Source organism: Pleurodeles waltl, chromosome 1_2 (assembly GCF_031143425.1).
Source record: "Pleurodeles waltl isolate 20211129_DDA chromosome 1_2, aPleWal1.hap1.20221129, whole genome shotgun sequence".
In the NCBI taxonomy this organism is placed as follows: Eukaryota; Metazoa; Chordata; class Amphibia; order Caudata; family Salamandridae; genus Pleurodeles; species Pleurodeles waltl.
The window spans coordinates 979645244-979657505 of NC_090437.1; the positions used below are offsets into that span (position 1 = coordinate 979645244).

General features: G+C 42.9%; 1 protein-coding gene across 1 annotated transcript in view; it reads right to left on the bottom strand.

Moving 5' to 3' along the window:
* The window catches only part of CWH43 (cell wall biogenesis 43 C-terminal homolog), a 460620-nt gene that overhangs the window by 22065 nt on the left and 426293 nt on the right, over positions 1–12262 (bottom strand). The window lies entirely within an intron of this gene.

The following is a 12262-nucleotide window of genomic DNA, read 5'->3' on the forward strand; positions in this document are numbered from 1 at the left end:
GTGGCCACCATTATATATGATGATTAATGAAATTTGACTAATAATGAAATAATAATGTATTAATGTATGATCTTATACTAATATTAAGAGTTATATGTTAAGGTTTTGCTAATTAATTCACTAGGCCTTAGTTAGCATGAGTCGAGGCCTAGCTGCCTGGTTTCATATTAAATGTGTTTTTCTAACGTGCAGTCAGTCAGTGACTTGCTGAAGGACATGTAGTTGTACTTTTCCAGAAACTAGAAGATGAGTGTAACCGTAGTAAATTCATTCTCATGAAACTCGACTTGCTCAAGGAGACATTCTTGCTGAATGCAACAGTGTAAACTTGCAACAGGTACAAGGTCGCCTAAACTGGTATAGACAATGGGACTACTGACTGGGTCTGTGAGAGGACAACGAGAACATGAAATCATACCGGACATTTTACCCGCTGGAGACGTCAATCACAGGAGCCAATAAACTACGTGAGAACTGTTATGAGGTGACAAATTTGATGGGGCGATCAGTAAACTATTGGAAGGAGGTGATGGTGCGCTAAAACTTGCCCAATTTAAAATTAGGGGACTGTACCACAAGATTGATATAAAAATGATGGACACGAGGGATTACCGCCATTAGATGCCATTCAGAGCCAATCTATGCCACCCTTTTCCCCTACGAGCTAATTTGCCATTGCATGCTGTTAGTTTGATATTCTGCCTAAAGACTTTGCTGATGATTCCTCAAACCATCCTTACTTTGCCTTGCCGGATTCTATAATTTTCCTCTTTATGAGGGAAGTGTTCCCGATCTTGCTGAACTTTGCTGTGTTGGTGAATCAACTGCTGTCCTGAGGACGGAGACTACCTCTGTATGCTGACCCATTACGGAGGGTAACTATATGATGATGAAATCGTGATTGTCTATTTGCCTTTCCTTTCTAGGTACCAACTGCTTCTTTTGACAGAGACCATAGATAGATGTTTTCTAAATTTGTGTTGCCAAAATTGTTTTGCATGAAGCCCAACATGCTAATGCTAATTCGAGGTTAGTTAAGGAGTGCACTAAACGGACGCAAATAGACAAATGACTGAATCTATCCTTTGTTGAACAATGTGCTAATGATACTCTGCTAAAGTTAATCCATGTTGACGTCGTGCTATGTTCTAATATTCATGATTTTTGCTTTGATGACATCTTATTTGAGTTGCCATATTATGACAATGTTGATGTGCTTCTTGGTTTTGAGACTAATAAACTTGCTAGTATAGTGTAATCAATAGGGAATAAATATCATAAATCGTACTAAACTCTGTGTGGTTATTCATGACTGAAAGGTCATGTTGTGTTTCAAGTTTATTGATGTTAACTGATTCCTTGATTGATTTGCTACTGTGATTATTGAGGAGGATTATTGATTGTTGATTGACATGTTGACTAGTTATCTCGTCTTAAGGAGACTTCAATCAGGGTCAAAAGATTCATTGGCCTAAAACGAGTCCCAGAGTGAATTAATTTTCTAGATTGGGATGTGTTACCAGTTCTGGTAGCAGAGGACGGTTTAGGCCCTTTGTGGCCCTTGGACGAGGGATCATTGTTTAGAATTGTTTTTGAGGTAATGCAAATTGGAGGTATGATGTGCCCTTAAGTCCCCAAATGACTTTCCCCTAATCTCGGAGCTCGCCTAAGTGAGTTGGGTATGTTCGCGGCGTTCTAGTGTAACGTAGAAGTTGCGCTTGCTCAGTATATGCATCCCGCAGGTGAATTGTGAGGTTTGTGAGAATTTAGGCCAGGTAATGTTTTAGTAGGAATGGGCGTACTCCGCAGCTTGAGAGTAGGGAAGTCGGCGAACTTCATGTGAGTGTGGCGCTTTGTGCTCAAAAAATTGTCCACATGGTTGTTGGTGATGTATGGACCCGGTGTGGTCTAATACTCCGGAGTATATTGATAAGTGTACGAGACACTTGGTTTATGTTGTAATTTGTGCGGTTTAATAGGTTAATCGGGCGTGGTTGACGAGTCGAGTTTGAGTCAAGAGGTGTGAGTGAAATCTTCGATGGAGATTTGGCAAGTTCTAAAGTGCACTAGATCAAACCATTGACAAGTCGAGAGTAGGATTTGCGGGTTGAATTCTGCTTGTGAGTGCGGGATCTGAGAAGGAGAGAGTGGCGGCCGAGGCTTCAAGTGAAATCTCTGTAAGGTTCTGAAGCAATTGTGTTCCCCTTCCTGTAGTAAACCGGAAAATTTGGTTTTGTTGCTAAGGTGCTTGCAATATTGCATTAGTTTTTGAGTGAATAGAAAGTGAAGAAGACAAGCCGCAAGACTTTGTCAGCTGCAGTGTGTGTGAGTGTGACATCATTGGAGCCGCGCTGGGATAGGTCAGTTGCCGAGAAGGGTCGCGCACGGATTGGCAGCAGTCCGTGAGAGGCAATTGCTTGAGAAGGTAGGCGAAGAGTGTTCTGGGAATTAAAGTCACTTCCTGATTAGATTATAAACAAAATAAAAGACTCAAAAATTAAGTTTTTCAGAGCTCTAAAGAGTGCTTTGAGGGGAGATACATACATTACAGCGAGTGTGGGGGAGCCTACACCACCAGAGGATACTCCAGCTTATGTCGTCATGGAGGAGAAGGGAGTCGTGCCATGTCTTTGGCTAAAGCAATGGTGCAAAATGACAGAAAAGGAGGGATGTTTGGCGTTTCCGGAGTACGGAACGTTCAATATAAGGATTCTGGAAAATTTGCGGAGGGTGTTAAGTGAGCAGAAGCCGCCTCCGAGATCAGGTCATTTTCAGGCGTTAGCAATTTGGGAACTGGCGGCAATTCAGAAAGAGCAACAAAAATTTGAGAGGAGAATGAAGAAAGCAGAGAAGACTCTAGCGGAGGCTACATGGGATAGTGGGACCAGGATGTGGAGAAGGGAAATAATAGACGGAGTTAGGATGTTTCCGGCAATAACTCAAGAAGCCGAAACACAAGGGAGAAAGGCAACTTGTAAAACAGACAAGGGGTCTAGTAAACAAAAGGAGACTCAGAAATCTTGGGCAGATGCAGATGATTCAGATGATGATGAGTTTCTAAATCAATTGTTACATGATCGACCGCCACCATATGCCATAAATGACAATAGACCGAGTACTAGTGCAGGTCCTGTTAATACGACACAGAATCAGGAAATTACAAGCGCAGCACAGCCAATATTGTTACCGCATCAGCTCCGATACAGAATGGTGCTAGCGTATCCACTGCACCGGAGACACAGATACAGTTGCAGCCACCACCAATTCAGAGGCTCTACCCCGATGTCCCAGTACTAGAGACAACTACGAGTTTGACGGTGCCGCCTGATCCGGTATACACGAGATCAAAGTTAGTGCAGATTGAGCCAACTCCACAATTGCTGCCCCAGCCACAGCAACAGACAGTCCCGAATTATGCTCCGGTCACAGGACCACAGTCAGTTACAGCACCCGTAATGAATCAAGCTATGGGAGTTAATGCTCCACCGGGATTGGGAAACGGACAGGCACCAACTGCTATATCATTGCCAATTACTGTTGGTTCTCCAGTACCGCTATATGCACAGGCAAAACCTACTGTGTGCGATCAGGGAGTTATGACTCAAGGTGTGATAAGAGGAGGGTCTACGGGAAGTCCCCAAGGGATGATGCAAGGAGAACAGACAGTCGAGGGATCTAGGTCATTGTTGGACTTCAGTCCGATTGGGGTTCCTTTCTAGACAATGAGACAAGCAGGTTTCGGTACGCTGAATCCACAGGTAGTGAGTGCAAATACATCACAGACACCAACGATGCAGGCTGGAAATATCTCGTTGCAAGGCTTAACAGTGCAACAGTTGACTGAGTGGTTAGACAAACTTAACACTCCACAGACTACTCCTGTGACAACTGAGCGGTCAGAGAGAGAGGAATACTTGAATTTTATAAGGTTGGGTGTGGAAGCAGCGGAGCTAGTTGAAGGGACCATGGGAGTGAACAGATTAGAACCATACACTGAAGCAGAATTGGGGTTCCTGTGCCCGAAAATAACCAAAGAAGTAAGCAAGGTGCACCAGAGGTTAGCGAACGCAGCGGACAAATACGGCATAGACTTGGATAATAATAAGCATTTGAAGAGGAGTTATAGGTTAGACTTCGAACCTAAAGATTTTGACCATATGAGGACTACTGGGTTGAAGGCACACCTCAAAGAGATACTACAGAGCGCACAAGTTTGGGGAGCATTAGAGAAGTGGGAAGGCAGATGGGCAAAGAAGAGAGATAAAGAGAAAGCTGACTGCCCGGAACCGAAGCAGGCGAAAGCTGCACCAGACACGGGAACCATAAAAATGTTACCAATGAGAGAAACAGCTGGAGGGGTTTTAGTTCATGTACCGTGGTCTAGAGGTGACATTCTGTCATTCACAAATGATTATCCCAGGATGAGGGAAAAGCCAATAGACTGGTATCAGCAGACCGACAGGTTTGTGAAGCTTGCGAAATGCCTTTGGGAAGACTTGAACACATTGTTTGAGATTATAGTTCCAGCTGATTTGTGGCTTGAATGCAAGAGGGGTGTGGACTGGCCGACAGAGGAACCGGCAAGGGATAAGATTACTGGAGCACCGTCTCCTGACGTGATGAGGTATTACCATAAGGTGATTGAGTTTTTAAAACAAAAGTTGTCGCCGAAAGTCACTGATTGGCAGAAAGTCGATTGAACGGCACAGGAAGGCAAAGAGTCAATACATGCTTACTATAAAGGTTGTTGAAGGCGTTCAAACATTACAGTGGTACGGAGGTTATAGAGCCGAAAGACATGAATCATCTTGTGTTCAGGTTTGTTGAAGGACTGAGGCCGGAAATTAGCCAGATGATTAAGAATCATTTGATCTGTTGGCAAGCGAAGACGATTGATGAGCTATTGCAGTATGCGAAATACTGCAGTGATGAGATTAAATTGAAACAGAAAAAGCTGAAGAAGAAGGTGATGGTGATGCAAATTAAGGCAGCTGAGGCAGTGATGCAGGGAAATGGAGTACAGCAGATGGTACAGCAGCAACCTCAAGGAAACGGAATGTTTCAGGCACAACCAAGAGGTAGATATCGGGGAGGTTTTGTGAACCGTGGTCCAGATTTGAATACCGTTGTGGTTCAAAATGATGTGCAAGGGATGAAAAAGGTGTTACCATGCCATGCGTGCAGGGGCGTGGGACACTGGAAGCGGGAGTGCCCAATGATGGTGCAGGATGGTGTTGTTCAACAAAGCAATGATGTCGGTACATTTCAAAATGTGAGGGGTCCAGGAGTGAGGGGTTCAAATCTGAACTTCCAGAATAACATGGTGCAGATGCAGGGCCTTCAGCCTATGCAACAAATGCAAATGCCACGTATGCAACCAGCACAGGTGCAGCAGGTGCAACAGCAGATCCCTGTGGTACCTAGACAGCAAATGCAGTTACCTCTAGCTCCAATGGGACCCCAACAGTTGATGCTTCCTCAACAGGTCACAGGTGAAACCATGAGTCAAAATAATACAGTACAACAGTTCCCATTGCGTGGTGAGGATGGAATAAATGATGAATGGTCGGATGATTGTTCAGACAGTGAGGAGTGCAGGCTTGCAGCGTCCCTAGAAGTAGATCAGAGGGGTCCTTATGTGCAAGGGAAGGTGATGGGTCACAAGGTTTCGTTCCTGGTTGACACCGGAGCTACACGCTCTACAGTCAGAAGTGCAGAGGTTCCGAAGTTGCCACTTACGGGGCATACCATAAGGGTGGTAGGAGTGGCAAATCAGCTCCTGACAAATCCGATTACAGATCCGGTCCAAATTGAGATTGGTACCTTCCAGGGATTACATAGGTCTGTAGTCTGTGATTCGAGTCCTGTGTCCCTACTGGGAAGAGACTTACTGTGTAAGACGAGGTGTTCAATTACCTGTTCCAATGAAGGGATTGAGGTACAGACAAACAGTGATGATTAAGGGGACTATGGTCAGATCTCAGAGACGGAGCCCGCAGATGAGGAGTACCCTTTGATAAGCTTCTTCCCGATGTTCACAATGACCGATTTGCCAACCGAATTACAGGGAACGGTGACAGAGAAGGTGTGGGACTTGACAGGAAAAGAAGTGGGATTGATAAAAGGAGTAGAACCAGCCAAAGTAGAGGTGAAGCCCAATGCTGTGTTTCCCCAGGTACCACAGTACCACATGGCACAAGATGTCCTCATACAAGTGACGCAGATACTCGCAGACTTTGTGAAGCAAGGGGTTTTAAAAGAAGTGATGAGCAGCCCATGTAATTCACCAATAATGGGACTGAGAAAGCCGTGTGGGAAAGTTCGAATTGTCCAGGACCTGAGAAAAATTAACGAAATAGTGGTAAAATGTTGCCCCATAGTGCCAAATCCAGCCGTGATCATGTTTCAGGTCCCATGTGATGCAGAGTGGTTCACGGTTGTGGACCTGTCACAAGCATTATTTTCGGTGCCCCTTCATGAGGATAGACAATTTCTCTTCAGTTTCAAATTCTTGGACAAGGTTTACAGTGGGTGTCAAATTCCTGAAGGGTTTTCGGAATCGCCTTCCATCTTCAATCAGATATTGAAGAAGGACTTGGAATCATTAGAACTGCCTTTTAATTCGACTCTAGTGCAGTACATTGATGACTTGTTGATTGCGTCCAAGACAAAAGACGACTGCAGGTATGACACCATTGCCTTACTGAATCATTTGGGAAAGAACGGACATAAAGTGTCCCCAAAGAAGTTACAGAAAGAGGTGTCAGAAAGAGGTGAAGTACTTAGGCCATCTGATTGAGAAAGGGTCGAGGAAAATATCTAAAGAAAGAGTGACAGCCATATTGCAGATTAATCCCCCGACATCCAAAAGAGACGTGAGGATCTTTTTGAGAATGGTGCGTTACTGTCGTCAGTGGATTCCCAACTTCTCGATTATCTCTAAGCCTTTGGTGAGGTTGACTGTCAAGGAAGTTATGGATGGCCCGGGTACCCTGACTATGTCTGAGAAAGAAATGAAAGCATTCTTTGAACTGAGAGAGAGCATGTGCAGGGCTCCAGCTTTAGGTATGCCTGACTACACAAAGCCATTTGTACTGTTTAGTCATGAACGTGGTGCTTGTTCTTTGTCTGTCCTGACACAGGTCCATGGAGGTGCAAACCGCCTGGTAGCATATTTTTCAGCTACTTTGGACCCAGTCGCAGCAGCCTTACCGGGTTGTTTGCGTGCAGTTGCAGCAGTTGGTCAAAGCCTCACTCAGTGTGAAGGTATAGTGATGGGACATCCCTTAACAGTAATGGTCCCATATTCAGTCGAGATACTACTGACCCGTACTAAGACCCAGCATATGAGAAATGCAAGATTTATTAAATATGAAACAATTATACTGGGGTCACCTAATGTGTCTTTGAAGAGATGTACTGTGTTAAACCCGGCAACTTTGCTTCCTAATGAGAATACAGATATTGATGATGCTGAGGAAGTAGAACATGATTGTCTTGAGATAACAGAACTGTGCACCAAACCAAGTCCTGACATTAAAGATACTCAATTACACGAAAACGATTACATTATCTTTGTTGATGGTTCATGCCTGAGACTCAGTGGGAGTACTGAGAGCTGGATACTCTGTGTGTACAATATCCGGTATCCTGGAAGCATCTTGGCTCGAACGAGTATACTCTGCTCAAGTGGCTGAATTGATTCCTCTTACTAGAGCGTGCCATGCTGCTGAAAATTTGAAAGTCACTATCTATACTGATAGCAGTTACAGATTTGAAATTGTTCATGATTTTGGCCAATTATGATCCCAGAGGGGTTTCCTGACCTCTTCTGGTTCTCCAGTTAAAAATGGCGAAAGAATTAAGGAATTGTTGTACGCGATTCAGTTACCTCTTGAAATTGCCGTGGTGAAATGCAATGCTCATGTTAAGTCGCAAGACTTTGTGTCAATGGGAAATGGATATGCAGATCAAGTCGCAAGATTTTGTGCACTGAACTGTATATCGTTCAAAGATCAGTGGGAATTGTTATCGGAAACTGAAAATGAGACATGCACAGGTTATGCATTGAGGGTGGTTGACACCATGGAAGATTTGAAATTGTTGCAGGGATGTGCCAGCAAAGAAGAGAAACGCTCCTGGCTTAAATTGCAATGTGTACAAAGACCTGATGATTTGTGGGTTTCAGATGAAGGGAAAATGGTTTTGCCAAACAGTCTCTTGTCACAGTTTGAGAGGTTTTATCATGGTCAAGCACATATTGGGAGAGATGCCATGATCAGGTTGTTCAAAATAGACTGGTTTAACCCGAACTTCAGGCAAGGCGCAGAAGTAATCTGTCACAGGTGTATCATCTGTCAACAGATAAATGCGGGGAAAGGGACCGTGGTGAATTTGAGCCACATTGGGAGAGCAGGAGGTCCATTTAGCAGGATGCAAATGGATTTTATTGAGATGCCTGTGTGTGGACGCTTGAGGTATGTGTTGGTAATTGTGTGCATTTTCAGTCACTGGATTGAAGCTTACCCTACACTTAGGAATGACACTCTCACAGTAGCGAAGTTGCTGATTAGGGAGTTAATACCACGTTTCGGGTTTCCGATCTCTTTAGAATCAGATAGGGGAAGTCACTTCAACAACGAGGTGGTTAAGCTCTTGTGTGCCGCACTGAACATTGAACAGAAATTGCATTGCAGTTACCGCCCTGAAGCATCAGGACTAGTGGAACAGATGAATGGTACCTTGAAGTTGAGAATGGCAAAAATGTGTGCAGCTACGAATTTGAAATGGCCAGATGCATTGCCCCTAGTGCTAATGTCAATGAGAAATACGCCCAACAAGAAAACAGGACCGTCGCCGCATGAAATTAATTCTCATGGGCCGAGCTATGAGATTGCCCGCAGTGCCTGCAAATGCTCTTGTGAATCTCACTGATGATATGGTGTTGGACTACTGCAAGGGTCTGGCTGACATGGTCCGCTCTTTCTCTCACCAGGTGGAAGCAACCACACTGCCACCAATAACTGATCCAGCTCACACTCTGAAAGCCGGTGACTGGGTTGTTTTCAAGAAACACGTGAGGAAGTCGTGTTTGGAGCCACGTTGGAAGGGGCCGTATCAAGTGATATTGACAACTACTACTGCTGTGAAATGTGCAGGAGTTCCAAACTGGATTTATGCCAGTCACACAAAGAAGGTGACGTGTCCAACTGATGAGGAACTTTAGTTGTCGAGAATAACAGCTACAGAAAAGGAAGTCTCAGGGCCGGAGAGTAATCAAAGGGGAACTGAGACTGAAGGAGAGCCTGTTGAGGACGGCATGGTCACTCAAACTGCAGACCAAATTCAGAAGGGTGACAGTGAGCCTATCTCAACTGAGGCGCCAGGGGAACCGACACAAAGAGAGGTTCTCCCAGAAGCAGACGGATACGGGTTTGAAGTTGAACCCCTAACAGACCCAGAAGGCGAAGGAGGTGAAACAGGGAAAAGTCAAAGAGTTCAGACTCCTCCTGAGCCGCTTGCAGAAACATCAAGAGAATACACCATAGCACAAGAGGAGGGCATTGAACAGCAACCTGAAAAGCCAAAAAGTAAAAGGTCACTGAAAGGAGATAAATGGCCAGAGCCACAATCTGAAAAGAGAAAAGTGGTAATAGACGAAACAATAGAGGAAGAAGTTAATACCACAAGAAGGGAAGATCTGAGTGAAGGAGAATTGCAGGGTGATCGCAGACTGAAAAGAAAGAGAATTGCAAACAGAAGGTACCGGGTCCTGGATGGGCGCATGCAACATCAGCTGAGTGGCAAGAAGAATTTTTGGCATTCTGTTTTGATCGAGAGATTTCAGGTCAATATTATGGTACTTAAAGTTGCCCACAAAAAAGAGACTGTGTTAAGCTGAAATTTGAAAAAGGGAAACCTGAGAAAAAGAGACTGATAAATTACCGGATGTGACACTGTTAACATGAATTGACTTTTGGAAAACCGATTTTGACAAGCTGCTAACCATGATTTGACAAGGATCCTGGGAGTGAGTGAAATGCTATAAATGCTTGCTAAAGAAAGACTTTGCTCGAGAAAAAAAAAAAAGGGGTTTTAGACCTTCCTCAGTTGATTGTTTGCCTCTATATTGTTCTGCTTTCTGATTCTATACAGATCATGATTAACCCTAGAGATAACAATAATAGGGGTAGGATTCGTAGATGGTTGAGTATTATTTTGGGTGTTGTGAGTGCAATAGTAATAATAGCTGTGATTGTGGGATTGCCATTGGTGGACAAGAGTGGGACTAACAATGCTTCAATTCCTGAGACTGCTACACTAACATCATGGGAGAAGTTTGAGCAGGATACTAAATATTTGCATGAGGGGACTAACACAAAAAGGGAACTATCTACTAATGTTTTCTATCGCTTGTTGAATAAGAATTTTAAAACAATGGATGTGAAGAATTGTTATGTGTGCACGAAAATTCCGTCGTCAGTACAAGAAGGGGTTACTTACCATAGTTTGCGACTAACATACGGGATAAGCTGTAGTTTGCTATTAACAAGGCTTTATGATCAAAAATATATATTTAGTACTTCTATTCTAATCTAGATGTAGTGTTTTCTTTTGTGTATATAAATGAATATTTGAGTAAGATAGCTAGAGATCATAGTATAAAGATAGTTAGGGGTTTCTTTGAGCCTACACTGACATTTGGTACAGCTTATGCGCATTGTAATAATCTAACCTGCTTTCTAACGCCTGTAGAGAAGAGCTTTTTAGATCACACTGATGATAGAAGAAAAGCGTTAAAGGAAAAGTTAGCAAAGGGATTAGAAAAACTAACATTTGCAAATGATTATGCTTATAGTGCAATAAAGACACAAGGCAAATTAGCTATAGATGCATTACACGTAGGAAAGCTTTGCATATATAGGCCAAAATCTGACCATGACACTTTATTTGTGGGAACGAGTGAGTGGAGACATGTGTTTTTGTTTCAGAGTAAGTGGACGTTCATGTTAAATGGACAGGATCCAGTGATCGCCGGGTTCTATTACATATGTGGACTTAATGCTTATTACCGTCTTCCAAAGGGATGGTATTGGACATGTTATTTGGGAATAGTTTTTCCAAAGATTTACCAATTTGATGACTTAAGGAAGTTTCATAAAGTGTCTGAATTACATCATACTAGACAGAAAAGAGAGACAGCTGCTGCTGTTGTAGGTGATATATTTGGAGCAATAATTCCTTCAGTGGGAGTTATCTTAAACTCCATAAAGATTCGAAAGTTGTCTACTATTGTGGATAACACGCTGACAAACTTCACAGGGGCTATACTCCTGATGGATACTGAACTTGCTGCGGAGAGGGCTATGACTCTTCAAAACCGGCTTGCTTCAGACATTCTTTTAGCGAAAAGTGGCAGAGTCTGTAGGATGCTTAATGAGCGCCACTGTTGTGCATTTATACCCGATAATAGTAATAAGATTAGAAGTATGCTTACTAACCTAACAAGAGATAGTACAGATTTGAAAGAGCTAAAGGAACCTGGAGTTTGGGAAAAGGTTGGAAAGGGTCTTGCTAAAGTGGGAAGTTGGTTTAGTAATATTGGAATGGGATACTTGCAAAAGTAATAGGGGGAATATTGATTGTTTTAGCCTGTTTATTCAGACTATGGTTAGCATGTAAAATTAGTAAAAGAATTAAAGAAAATTGGCAAAACGCAATATGAGGAGGGGAGAAAAGAAAAGGGAGAAAATATTCAAAGCAAAATACGATAAGTCAAAAATGGGGGAGGAAATTGAATTGCAGGAATTAAGAAAATGAAGAGAAAAGTAAAGATTGGACTTGTGTGATGACAAGTGTCATCAGAGGAGGGCTTGTTAGAGTGTGGTTTTTATAATCAAGATTATCATGAAAGGTTTATGAACTAATGCATAATAATGGCCCATAGAAAATGTATTAATGTGTTTTACTAAACGTGAGTCCGAAATGTGCCAACGGGGAGTGGCCACCATTATATATGATGATTAATGAAATTGACTAATAATGAAATAATAATGTATTAATGTATGATCTTATACTAATATTAGGAGTTATACGTTAAGGTTTTGCTAATTAATTCACGAGGCCTTAGTTAGCATGAGTCGAGGCCTAGCTGCCTGGTTTCATATTAAATGTGTTTTTCTAACGTGCAGTGTGCTGACTTGCTGAAGGACTTGTAGTTGTACTTTTCCAGAAACTAGAAGATGAGTGTAACCGTAGTAGA